Source organism: Eriocheir sinensis, chromosome 67 (assembly GCF_024679095.1).
Source record: "Eriocheir sinensis breed Jianghai 21 chromosome 67, ASM2467909v1, whole genome shotgun sequence".
Taxonomy (NCBI): domain Eukaryota; kingdom Metazoa; phylum Arthropoda; class Malacostraca; order Decapoda; family Varunidae; genus Eriocheir; species Eriocheir sinensis.
The window spans coordinates 4250514-4263463 of record NC_066575.1 but is presented as its reverse complement, the minus strand read 5'-3'; the positions used below and the strand labels follow the sequence as shown (position 1 = coordinate 4263463).

The 12950-nt window shown below is 42.8% G+C and overlaps 1 long non-coding RNA gene across 1 annotated transcript in view; it reads left to right on the top strand.

Annotated features, from left to right (window-relative positions):
- The first annotated feature begins 6504 nt into the window (after nt 1–6504).
- Nucleotides 6505–12950, top strand: part of LOC126987964 (uncharacterized) — a 7992-nt gene continuing 1546 nt past the window's right edge. The window contains exons 1-2 of the long non-coding RNA XR_007741307.1: nt 6505–7106; nt 12728–12772. This is a non-coding gene — a long non-coding RNA (uncharacterized LOC126987964). The remainder of the gene's footprint in view (nt 7107–12727; nt 12773–12950) is intronic.

The window sequence follows — 12950 nt, the reverse complement described above, 5'->3', positions numbered from 1 at the left end:
CTTCTCTTCTTTCTTTCTTTTCCTTTTATTTCTTTTTCTTTCTTTTCAGCTTTTTCGTTAATATTTCTTATCGCCTTCAATTGTCCGTGTGCTTCCTTTTGACATTTTCTTTCTCTTTCATTCTTATTCCTCTTTTCTTCTTCGTCTCCTCTTTTTATATTTTTCTTTTCTTTCCATTGTTTTCTTGGTCTTTACTAATTTCATCTTTAATCTTTTATTTTCTTTCTGTTCGGTTATTAATTTTTCTTGCATCCTTTTTCCCAGTCTGTTTCTCTGTCTGTCTGTAGTTTACTTAATGTTTGTTTCTCTCTCTCTCTCTCTCTCTCTCTCTCTCTCTCTCTCTCTCTCTCTCTCTCTCTCTCTCTCTCTCTCCTCGCGTCCCTTTCCCTCCTTTTTTTTTTTTTTCGTCCTTCCATGAAACTTCTGCAAAAATATGGATGAATTTTAGCGAACGAAAGAAAGAATTAGAGAAGAAGAAGAAAATTGAGCGAGGAATTCGTGCCGTTCTGGAAGCCGTCCGCGGAGAGAAAGGAAGGAAGGAAAGAAATAAAAAAAGAAATAGAAGCGAAATGAAAATAGAAGAAAAATATATATAAAAAATAAGCGCTATTTCCAGGTCATAAAGTCGACGAAGGAAAGATTTGTTTCGAGTCTTACCGAGAGAGAGAGAGAGAGAGAGAGAGAGAGAGAGAGAGAACTGGCAAGGCACCGTAGATTAGAGCAGGAGAGTGCGTTGAGGAGAGAGGGCGAGAGAGGAGGAAGAGGTGAGGGAATGAAAGAGAGGAAGAGGGGGGAGGAGGAAAGCTTGGAGGCTGGCCAGAGAAGGTAAGGAAGGCTCCAACGATGTAGAGGAGGAGAGAATGTATGGAGAGAGGGAGAAATGGAGGAAAGAAGGAAGGAAGGGAGGAGGAGAGATTTGATTTGATCTGTGTCTGTCGCAATGCTGTATAGTCCCTCTTCTCTCCACCCCCTACATTTCCTCCTCCTCCTCCTTTCCTTTTCCTCCCCAAAATCATCTCTATCCTTCCCTTTGTTGCTCATCTTTTCGCCTCTGCGCGCGTGCTCTCTCTCTCTCTCTCTCTCTCTCTCTCTCTCTCTCTCTCTCTCTCTCTCTTTCTCTTTCTCTTTCTCTTTCTCTTTCTCTTTCCTACCCGCCCACTCTTCCCCTCCTCTTGCTCTTCCCGTCTTCCCTCCTTCCTTTCTTTCCTTCGCCTCTCTATTCCTCTTCCTTTTCGCAGCTCTCTGGTTATGGACTGGAAGGGGAAACGACGAGGAAGAATGGGAAATGGAAGAGAATATGAGGGGGAAAGGGAAGAGGAGGAATGGTGAGGGGGAAGAGGAAGATGGGAGGAAAGGGAAATGCAGAATAACAACTGGATGGAAGAAAAAGAAGAAGAGGAGGAGGAGGAAGAGGAGGAGGAGAAGAGGCGGAGGAGGAGGAGGGAAAGGATTGGACAAAAAGTCTAAACAAAGGATCATTACACACACACACACACACACACACACACACACACACACACACACACACACACACACACACACACACACACACACACACACACGAGAGCTAAATCCTTTGTGTACATCAATATACACATACGCACACACTTGGTTAATGCTAAGTGTACACACATGACTTGAGTGGTACACATACACGCACATACTAATGAACGCACATGTATACTCGTTAGTAAGCTTGGTGCACACGGATATTGAAGTACACACGTGACCTTAGTTTTAGTGTACATGATAAGTGGTGATACACACACACACACACACACACACACACACACACACACACACACGGGGACATACACAGGTAATTGGTGCCGACGATGACATTAATTACGTTTTAAAATATCGCTGTCTGGTCATTATAACGCGAGTGTGTGCGCGTGGTAATGAGGTTGTGTTAGCGAGATAATGACGGGCGATGAGATGATGAGATGGGGTGTTGTTGATGACGATGGGGGGTGAAGGGATGGGGGTAAAGGATGGGGGGGGTTCAGAGGGATAGTGGGAGAGAAAGGGGGAAGGAAGGAGAGAGAGAGAGAGAGAGAGAGAGAATGGATACACACACATAGACATAGACGGATATTCAAACACAGACAGGGATAGACGGAGACAGACACACAGACAGACCAGAAAACTCAGAAAAAAACAGACTAAAAACAGTTTATGTCCTTAAGACTAAAAAAAAGAACGCAATAAGAAAAAAAACATCTAGTCGGTGTCACGAACTCTGGCGCCGTGAATTTTGCCTCCCGAGAATGCGCGAACATGGCAACACTGTATGCGTGGTAAAGACTTCATGGTTGGCAACACTGCATGCGACATAAACACAAAGCCGACAACAGTAATTTAGAGAGAGAGAGAGAGAGAGAGAGAGAGAAGGCTTGCTCACTCACTCGCTCACTCACTCACTCACGCAGTCGCTCAATCAATCATTCATTCTATTTGATTGACAACCTATGAAAAAGAGGAGGAGGAGGGTAGGAGGTGTTGGTGGTGGTGGTAGAAGAAGAGGAGGGAGAGGGAAGGTCGGGAAAGGCAAGGTTTACATAGATTTTCAGACCACATAGATCCAAGGGTCCAGACTAAGTGGTTGGTCCTTAAATCTAAAAGAAAATACAGTAAATTGTTATCAAGAGTTTGCATTTCTATTTTAGCGAATATTAAGACAGTTTGCATTTCTATTTTAGCGAATATTGAGACAGTTTGCATTTCTATTTTAGCGAATATTGAGACAGTTTGCATTTCTATTTTAGCGAATATTGAGACAGAGTTTGCATTTCTATTTTAGCGAATATTGAGACGAAGTGGTGGTCGTTTGTTTTTAAATATATCATCCGCGTTGCCCTGAAGCACTGAAGGTGGAAATAACCAAAAAAAAGTGGAAGATGAAATAGCGAAAAAGAAGAAACATTTTGAACACAAGGACACAAGTGGAAGGGAGAGATAGAAAATAAGTGGAGTATGAAAAGGGAAACTAGTGAAGAGAGGAAATGGAGGAGGAGAAGGAGGAGGAGGAGGCAGATGATATGAAAAGAAATGAGGATGAGCACAAGAGGAAAATGAGTCGGAAAGGAGGAAGAGGAAGAAAATAATGATAAAAGAATGAACAAGACACAGACACAAAAGAAGAAGAATTATGAAAGCGAAAAAAAATAGAGGAAGAACATTGACATAAAAAAAGAAAACAGTATCGACAAGAAAAGGAAAAGATAACAATAAACAACGGGAAGAAGAAAGGAAGAGAGTAAGAAAAGGAATAAGAAAAATAGAAGAAAAACAAAAAAAAGAAGCAAGAAGGAAGCATAAAAATAACGAATACAGAAGAAAAGGAAGAACAACAAAGAGGAGGAGGAGAAGAAAAGGAGGAGGAAGGAGCGATGGTGAAGGAAGCAAGGCGACAGACAGACAGACAGACAGACGGACATTAATCTGTCTGACCTGTCTTGCCCGTCCATCCTTGTCCCGTCGTGTGAACTGTCCCGTACGTCCGCTGAGAGAGAGAGAGAGAGAGAGAGAGGACGAAAAGATAAGAAAAAAAGTTGTAAAATGGCATAAGAACTGAAAAATGGCAAAACTCTCTCTCTCTCTCTCTCTCTCTCTCTCTCTCTCTCTCTCTCTCTCTCTCTCGGGCAGTCAGGAGAGGAGAGAGTAGGCAACCGAGAGAGAGATCATGGAGGGTAATTGAGTTGTTGAGAGTCCTCCTCCTCCTGCAATGTCTCCTCTATCTTGTCTCCTTCCCTCCTTCACTCCTCCCTGTCTCCCATTCCTTCGTCCCACCCCCTTTTATCTTTCTCTCCTCCCTTATTCTTTCTTTTCCTCTTCTCTCCTCCTGTCTCTCCATCTTTCCCTTTATCCTTGTTATTTATTCCTTCTCTTCTCTCTTTCCTCCGTTCGTTGTTTTCATTTTCTCTATCTCCTCTCTTTCCCTTCCTTCCTATTTATCTCTCCTCTATTCTCTCGTTTTCATCTCTTTATCTCTCCCTCTATTGTTTCTTTCATCATCTTTACCATCCTCTCGTACATGACTATCTTCATCCGTCTCTCTCTCATCCCCTTCTCCTTCATATCTACCCCCTTTTTTTCCTTCTATTTCCTTCTTTTTATGCTCCTCATCCTTCCTGCTGTCATCCATTCTTTTTTTCTCTCCCTGTTCTCAATATTTGTTTTCCTCCCCTTCTCTTATCCTGTCTTATCTTCCCTTTCTCCCTGCCTCTATTCTGTCATTTTCATTCTTTTTTCCCCCTCCCTCCTTCTTCCCTCCCTTCTACTCTCCCTTTTATATGCTGTTTCCATTCTTTTTCCCTCTTCCCTCCCTCTCCATTATTTCCTTTCTCCCTGCCTCTTCTGTGCCATTTTCCTTCTTTTTTCCCCCTCCCTCCTTCTTTCCTCCCTTCTACTCTCCCTTTTATATGCTGTTTCCATTCCTTTTTCCCTCTTCCCTCTCTTTCCATTATTTCCTTTCTCTCTGCCTCTTCTGTGCCATTTTCCTTCTTTTTTCCTTCTCCCTCCTTCTCCCCTCCTTTTTACTCTCCCTTTTTTATGCTGTTCTCATTATTTTTCCTTCTTCCTTTCCTTTCTCCCTGCCTCTATTCTGCCAATTTCCTTCTTTTTCCTTCTCCCTCCTTCTTACTCTCCCTATTTTATCCTGTTATTATTTTCTCCCTCTTCCCTCATCCTCTCCATTATTTCCTTTCTCCCTGCCTCTCCTCTCATTTTCCTTCCCTCTCTCCCTCCCTTCCCACCCTTCATCATGGCAGCAGAAGTAATTGTAATTAGCTTATCCCGTCTGTCTGTTTAATGGACACGGACAAGATACTCATCCCTTTATCTCCCTTTTTCCCTCTCCCTTTATTCCTCCATCCCCCTTCCTCCTCCTACAGCTTCCCTCATAATCCCTCCATCTCTCCCAATCCTTCCTCCATTCTCAGTTTTCCTTTCTTTTTCTTCCTCTCCCTTTTCTCTTCCCTCCCATTCTTCTCATTTATTCCATTCGTCAGTTCCTCTCCCTTGCATCTCTTTCTCTCTCTCCCTTCCTCCTGTATCCATTCATCCATCCTCTTTCCTCTTCCTTTTTCTTCCTCCACATTCCTTCTATCTCCTTTTTTTTTCAGTCTTCCATCCCTCTTCCTCTCCTTTCTCCTCTTCATTCACATTGCTTCATCTCTTCTTTCGTTCTCCTTTCATTATTCATTCATCGCCCTTTCTCCTCTTCCCTCCTTCCCCTTCACATCCCTTCGTTTCTCCCTCCCCTTCCTCCTCTCCCCTTCCTTCTCTCGCCCATCATTGTCAGTCCCTTCTTCCTCTTCACGTCTCTCATGTCAAAGGCCTCCCCTCCTCTTCCTCCTCTTTGTCTTCCTCTCTTTTTCTCTTCCTCATCTTCTTTGTAACTCTTCTCCACTAACTTGTCTCTTCTTCCTTCGTTATGTAAAGCTTTTTTCTTTTCTCTTCTTCCTCTCTTCTCTAATCTGCTCCTCCTCCTCCTCCTCTTCTTCCTCCTCCTTCTTTACAGCAGTTTTAAGCATCAACTATTTTTGTCTATCTTCTTTGCATCTATTTTACAACCTTATGTTTTTGTTTTATTATCTGTCTTTATCTTTCTCGTGTTTTTCCTTTTATATATTTTTACTTGAATTCAAAGCCATAAAACCGAAGATATGGAGGCTTGGGTCTATTTAAATATTCGTCTCCTCCTCCTCTTCCTCCTCCTCCTCCTCCTCCTCTTCCTCCTCCTCCTCCTCCTCACGTGCCCTTCTCCTAACCTCAAGCAAGCACTGACCATTATACATTAAACTCTCTCACCCTCTCTCCTTCTTTCCTCCTCCCTCTCCACTCTCCCTCCTCTCCTCCATCCTGTCATTCTCCCTCTTCCACTCTTTCCGTGTGCCATCTTCCTTCCTCCCCTTCCCACTTTCCTCCATTTGTTCTTCTCTCATATTCTCTCACTCTGCCTCTTCTCTCCCCCTCCATTCCTGTCTGTCTTTCCTCCATCCTTTATCTTTGCCTCCATTGTCTCCTCCTTCCTCTCCATTTTATCTTTCATTTTCTGTACATTCATCTCCCTTTCATTCACTTTCTTACCCCTTCCTTTCCTTTCCCTTACTTTCTCTCCTCAACCTCACGCAGTATATAACCAACCTCAAACCTCACATCCTTTATCCTCAACCCATCCTAATCAACCTCCACTAAACGACGAACTATTCTTATCTCCATCCTTATCTCTTTATCCCCCATCCCCTCTATCCCTCAACAGACTACCCTTATCCCCCTCCATCCCCCTTCATCCTCTATCCCCTTATCTTTCCCCTTAACGCAAACTCCAGACATCAGTTCCTCAGCATCCCAATCTTCTATCTCCTCCTCCTCCTCTCAAGCTCTTGTTTCGCCACACTGCCACAGCTACAGAGAGAGAGAGAGAGAGAGAGAGAGAGAGAGAGAGAGAGCCAAACAAGCAAGCAAGAGAGAGAGCAAGCCCCTGGGGGAATGTCTGTGGTGGTAGTGGTGAAGGACCCTCGCATGCTTCCCACCACCACCACAAGCAAAAGTGAATGAGCCCTAAAGCGTTGCCTGAGGGAGGGAGGGAGGAGGAGGTGTCTGAGGGCGGCACTGCAGGCGGGGTGAGGGCGGGGGCGGGGCTGCCAGTCTATCGCCTTGCCCTCCGAGTGTTACCCAGAAGCCTCAGCGCCGCGGCAGGGAGGCAGGCGGGGCTTTAAGGATAAGGAAAGGCGACGAAACACTACGGCACAAGTTATCGTTCAGCAGCAGGGAGGGAGAGGAGAGGAGAGAGAGGGAGGGTCAGAGGGAAGTGCCTTGATCCTTAGTTCAAGTCATAGTTGGTCTGCGGAGTGCCAGGACCAACAGACACCAGCGCCTCTTGCTCGTCCTCCACCACCTCCTTTACTTGTGTTGATATAGCTTGTGTCGTCCACCACCTGCTCCTCATCCACCTGTAGCGAGTTTACTCCTCCACCTCCTCCACCATCTCCACCTCCTCCACCTTCTGCTATACATCGTCCACCTCGTCCTTCAAAATGGAGCATCACGTGGATCCTACACCGATTATCTTCCACTATATTCCCAACGTTGGACTTGAGGTACGCGGGAGAGTGAGAGGGGGGGGGGGGGGATGCGTGCGTGCGTGTGCGTGTGTGCGTGTGCGTTTGTTTTCCTTCAAGTTATTCCTCGAGAGTGAAAACGTGAAGTGGAGGAAAGTGGAACATGCCGCGAGGGGGACGTTCAAGAGTGTGTGTGTGTGTGTGTGTGTGTGTGTGTGTGTGTGTGTGTGTGTGTGTGTGTGTGTGTGTGTGTGTGTGTGTGTGTGTGCAGCGAGGCAAATGTACATACTTTACTTTAGGAGTATGACGACATGTTTAATAATTGCTGAGAGAGAGAGAGAGAGAGAGAGAGAGAGGTTGGGAAACCGCCGATCATCTCATGCACTCAACCTCTCTCTCTCTCTCTCTCTCTCTCTCTCTCTCTAATTACGTTTAAGTGGACAATAACAAGCAATTTCCTCTGCGATTATTGCGATTTGCTTTTTCTTATTTGCATTTATTTTCTTGTTTTCTTTCACCCTTTTCTTTTTATTCAGTTTCTCCTTCTCCTCCTCCCTCCCCGTTTTCCTCCTCCTCCACCTCCTCCACATACGCCTCCTACTCCACCTCCCTCCCCGTTTTCCTCTTAGTCCTCCTCCTCTTCCAACTCTCCTTTTCATTTGGCTTTTTCCTCCTCTTTTGCACATCACTTTTTTGCCCCCCCAAAAAATGATAGTGCGCGTGTGCCGTGAGGCCTACACACACACACACACACACACACACACACACTGCGGGCCATAGCGTCTGCCGGCTTCGAAAAAGTTACGAGTCTTGCTTGGCGCCACGGAGTCTGACCAGAGAGAGAGAGAGAGAGAACGTGAGGGAAAGAAAGAAAACAAGCGGTTCTTGCGCACACACACACACACACACACACACACACACACACACACACACACACACACACACACACACACACACACACACACACACACACACTCACTCGAGCAGAGATAAGCAAGCAGACAGACTGACATTCATAGACAGCCAGACAAATAGATAAATAGATAGATAGATACAGATACGGGCAAACACATTCAGAGAGAGAGAGAGAGAGAGAGAGATGGTATTGGACCTAACTGACCCGGACTTAAAAAAAAATACCTAATAAAATTTTTGACTGATGGACTGACTTCAGAAATGTTTGATCTGTGTGTGTGTGTGTGTGTGTGTGTGTGTGTGTGTGCTTGCGTTTGCGTGTGTATACGTTTAACACACACACACACCCCTCCCCCACACCCACCCACCCACACACACACACACAATCTTGCACAGTACAACAAACATCAAGTGACTTACATAATGCATAAAACAAACACACGCACATGCACACACATTAATAGTGCAAATTAGACTACATGCCTACTCAAAACACACACACACACACACACACACACACACACACACACACACACACACACACACACACACACACACAGCCCGAGGGATGGCCGTGTAACGTTTATTTTATCCTAAGTGATATACATTTGAGCAATTTCGGTCGATCACGCATGACGTCTACTCTCTCTCTCTCTCTCTCTCTCTCTCTCTCTCTCTCTCTCTCTCTCTCTCTCTCTCTCTCTCTCTCTCTCTCTCTCTCTCTCTCTCTCTCTCTCTCTCTCTGTGTCTTTATGTATATCTATTTTCTCTACATCTTATACAGTAGGCATTTTTATAGTCTCGTTTCTTACGTTATATTATTCTCATATTATCAAGAGTTGTGATTTAAGTGTGTGTGCTAATAGCTTCCCATTCTCTTTGTCTTGTTGCGATGTTTTTGTAATTGTGCTTTTTTGGGGGTTTGTGAATGATAAATGATACTGGCTTTCAAATTAGCTTCGTTAGGTTTGTATAATCAGGGATATTTGAGCGCCTTTTATCGGTTATGTTTTTTTTATTTTTTTATCTTATTTTTTTCTGAATTAGCGGTTTTGTTTTCTTATAATTAGAGATAAATAAGTGATATCTATTTTAGTATCCCTTTTATTTTTTGTATATAATGTTTGTATATAAATCAGCTTGTTTGTCTTTTTTGTTTTAGTATTTTATTTTTGTTTCTGAATTAGCGGTTTTGTTTTCTTATAATTAGAGATATATAAGTGATGTCTATTTTGATGTCCTTTTTGTGTATTTAATGATGGTAGGCCTATACAAATCAGCTTGGTAACTTTTTCATTCGTAATTTACCACCGCCTTTTATTTTTGGTACGATATATTTTCTTTACTAATTTGCTGAAGTGTGTACTGATGCTTATCACGCGTGTTTTGTTTTTATAGCGTAGGAACAGGCTATAAAAAGACTATGGGGTGCCTCGTCTGCTGTAAAAAAAAAAATAGCCTTGCTGAACGATACATTTTGTCACGACGCGAAGGATTCTGAACAAAGGCTCGGAGTTACCATGTGTTTGCTTGTGAGGGAGTTGCGTGGGAATTTGTTTACTTAGTTTTTTTTTTCTTCAGTGGTTTGGGGAAATAGAATGATCAGCACACTACGTTTTTTTTTATACAGATTTCTTCGTTTCGTGTAATTTAGTATTTTCATTATTTTTTTATTCCATGTATGTAATATTTTTTTTCTTTCTCTTCCTATCTTTTCTCGTTTTTTCTCTCTCTCTCTCTCTCTCTCTCTCTCTCTCTCTCTCTCTCTCTCTCTCTCTCTCTCTCTCTCTCTCTCTCTCTCTCTCTCTCTCTCTCTCTCTCTCTCTCTCTCTCTCTCTCTCTCTCTCAAATCATTTCAACTTTTATCTCCCCAATCATCTCCTTTCCCCAATGACTCATACAAAATCCCTCCCCCTCCACATCTCCTTCCACCTCTTTCTTACCCTCCTCCACTCCCCCTCCCTCCTTCCCTCCCTCCCTCTTACCCTCTCCTTTTATCTTTCTTCCCCTTCTCCCTCAATCTTCCTTATCCTTACCCTCCACTCTCCCCTCACAATCTCTCCTTCCATCCCTCTCTCCCACCCTCCTTCAGACCATCCTCATTCTTCTTCACTCTTCCTCCCTTTCTTAATCCCTCATTCCTTTCTTATCCTTCTGCTCTCCTTCACTCTCTCCGCATCTCCCCATTCATCCATCTCAACTTTCATCTATTCCTCCATCCATTTCTCCCTCTCTCTCTCTCTCCCTATCCTTCCTCCCGTCTCTTCCTGTCTCGTGCAGTTACCGTCCCTCCTCCATCCCTCACTTTCTTGCCATCCAACCCTCCCTCCTTCCTCCCTCCCTTTCTTCTTCCCTCCCTTCTCCCTCCTTCTCTCCCTTTCGTGTTGTCTTCTCATAACTCGGCCTCATTTTTATGCCGCTTCCTTTCTTCTCTTTCTCCACTATATCATCTTGTTAATATTTTTACCTCCTCCTTTTTTTGCTACCTCATCGTCGTCCTCCTCCTCTTCCTTCTCCTCGTCAGTTATTTTGGTTCCATGGTTCCTACGTCAGTCTCTCTCTCTCTCTCTCTCTCTCTCTCTCTCTCTCTCTCTCTCTCTCTCTCTCTCTCTCTCTCTCTCTCTCTCTCTCTCTCTCTCTCTCTCTCTCTCTCAAGGGTCGCATTATTTTCAAGTTTTCCACTAAAATGTTTGAGATACAAAAGATTTTGTTCATTTAAAACTGAGAGAGAGAGAGAGAGAGACTAATTTGTAACCACTAACGGACATTTTCCTTGTTGAGATAAGGGGGACGTGGCGTGTGTGTGTGTGTGTGTGTGTGTGTGTGTGTGCACGTGGGTGGTACAAATAAGATACTAGAGAAATTTTAGCACCCACCCACTTAAACACACACACACACACGCACACACACACTCCACCACCACTAAAATGATGAAACTCAATCCACTTAAATTTCATATGAAGAGATTAAGCAGTTGTAAATCAATAGAACTGGTCTCCTCCTTGTTTATTTTTTTCTTTCTCATTCCCTCAATTGTTTTTTTTTTTCTGTTATCTGCCCGTTTCATTTTTGCATATCCTTTTAGCTTACTCTTTTTCCTTTTGCTGTTTTCTTTAACCTTTTCTGTCTTATTTTCTTTTTCTTTTTTGCGTTCCCTATATTATTTTGCTTCCCAATTTTTTACGATATCTCCTACACAAAAAATATTCTCGTTTTTCACTTAATGTCTTCCGCCTCTGTTATTTCATCCATGTTTTTCGCTCTTTATCATTAAGCTAAGTGTTTTCTTCCTTTTTTTCACTATGCCTTTCTATTTTTTTTTTTTTTTAGGGGGGGTATTTTGCCTTTTAATTAACCACGCTTCTTGATTGTTTACCTTTACATATTTTCGTCTTTGAAGCCTTTTATTTTTTGTTATATCTGATCAAACATCTTCCTTCCCTGTTAATTGAAGCTAACATTTCTTTGAGTTTTTTTTTTTGTTTGTTTGTTTTTGTTTCTTGAAATATCGCTCGTTTTCTTTATCTTTCCATTCAGGAGTTTCTTTAGTCTTTCATTAATTTCTTTGTTATATTCTTATTATCCACTTAGGTATTTAATTTTACGTTTTTCTTGTAGTATTTTGTTAGTACCGTTTTTTTTTTTTCATTGTTTATTTTTCTTCAATCTCTATAATTAATGCACATCTCATTCTTATCTTTTTTTTTATTTCATCCTTTCACTCAGTTTATTGTATCTCATTCTTATCTTTTTTTTTATTTCATCCTTTCACTCCGTTTATTATTGTATTTTACTTTTTCTCTTCATTTAAATTTGAGTTTTTCTACGTTTAATTATTCTCCATCAAATCATATCTCATCATTCTTTTCTTCTATTTGTTCTTTTCATCCCTAATTTTCCTGTCCATCATTTTTCATCAGCGCACATTTCGTCATCCTTCTTATCTCCTTATATTTCTTCATTTCATCCTTTTGTCCTGTTTATTATCATTTTCATCGAGGTTCACATTTCGCCTTCTACTCACTCTTCGCTCCTCCTCCTCCTCCTCCTCCTCCTTATCTCGTTTCTCTTCATTTTATCTTTTTCTGTTTATTACTATTCTCATTGAGTTTCACGTTTCAACCTTGTATTCATTCCTCGTCCGCCAACGCCTCCTCCTCCTCCTCCTCCTCCTCCTTGCCCCATTTTTCGCTGTTTTTCATTTCCTGTGTCGTGTTTCGTTAATAAGAGAAATGTCGTGCTGCAAACCGTACGTCCTCATCATCGTGTTAAGTGTGTGTGTGTGTGTGTGTGTGTGTGTGTGTGTGTGTGTGTGTGTGTGTGTGGGCGTTTTCTGCACTGGGTTAATTTCTCTTCCCCTTTCTTTCCTAGTTTTTATTGCTCGCGTAATCAGCCTTTTGTTATAGTTAGGGTTTAATTCCAGTAGTAGTTACAGTAGTAGTAGTAGTAGTAGTGGGAGGAGAGGGAGAAGGAATTGGAGAAAAATGAAGAAGTAGTAGTAGTAGAAGGAGAAGGAGTAGGAGGAAAAGATGATGATGGAGAGGGAGAGGGAGGAGGAGAACTAGTAACATCATACAAGTATTTATATTCATCATCATCAACACATCATTATCTTCATCACCACCGCTACCATCACCACCACCACTACCACAACCACTACCACCACCACCACTTCACATTCCTTGTCCACTACCCTCCTCGTGTCCGCGGTCATTAAGCTCAACTTGTTCTCCTTTGTGTTTCAGGTAAGGCGAGTGGAAGCGATTTGTTGTGCCGATTCTAAATTACAGGTGAGCGTGTGCCCCGATTTGTTACCTGTCCTTACCTTGCCAAGCCCCCGTCCCTCCCCCCTCTATTACCACAGTGTTACCCCCTCACCCTATCTTGCCTTATTGCCTCCTCTTCTTTCTATTCTCTTCTTCTGTGTCTCCTTCCTACCCTTTCTTCCTGCCTCTATTACCACAGTTA